Here is a 956-nt window from a genome sequence, read left to right on the forward strand (position 1 = left end):
CATGATGCTGGGAAAGATTGAAGGCAGGAGGAGAAGTGGATGACAGAGGTTGAGATAGTTGGATGGGATTACTGACAGGATGAACATGAGTTTGAGCAAGCTCCGGGTGTTGGTGATGGACAGGGAAGCTTGGCGTGCTGCAGTCCATGGGGTTGCAAAGATTTGGACATGGCTGAGCGACTGAACTGAACTCTCCTTCTGCCCTTATTCTTTCCCAGCATCAGGTGTTTTCAGTGAGTCAGTTCTTTATATCAGGTGGCCAAATTATTGGAGCTTCAGCTTCAGCATAGTCCTTCCAATGAATATTCAGAGTTGATTTCCTTTAGGATGGACTAGTTTGATCTCCTTACTGTCCAAGGGACTCTCAAGAGTCTTCTCCAGCACCACAGTTCAAAAGCATCAATTCTTCGGCACTCAGCTTTCTTTATGGTTCAACTCTCATATCCATACATGACTACTGGAAAAACCATAGCTTTGACTATATGGACCTTTGTCAGCTAAGTTATGTCTCTGGTTTTGAATATGCTGTCTAAGTTGGTCATAACTTTCCTTCTAAGGAGCAAGTCTCTTTGAATTTCATGGCTGCAGTCTCTTCGCAGTGATTTTGGAGCCCAAGGAAAGATAATATGTCACTACTTCCATGTTTTTCCCATCTATTTGCCATGAAGTGATGGGACTAGATGCCGTGATCTTAGGTTTGTTTTTTTTTCATTGTGAGTTTCAAGCCAACTTTTTCACTCTCCTCTTTCACCCTCATCAAGAGGCTCTTTAGTTCCTCTTCACTTTCTGCCATTAGAGTGATATTATCTGCATAACTCAAGTTGTTGATATTTCTCCCAGCAATCTTGATTCCAGCTTAGGATTCATCCAGCCCAGCATTTCCATGATGTACTCTACATATAAGTTAAATACACAGGTCTTATTTTGCTCCATTCCCAATTTTGAACCACTCATTT

The sequence above is a fragment of the Cervus canadensis genome, chromosome 17 (genome assembly GCF_019320065.1).
Source record: "Cervus canadensis isolate Bull #8, Minnesota chromosome 17, ASM1932006v1, whole genome shotgun sequence".
Taxonomy (NCBI): domain Eukaryota; kingdom Metazoa; phylum Chordata; class Mammalia; order Artiodactyla; family Cervidae; genus Cervus; species Cervus canadensis.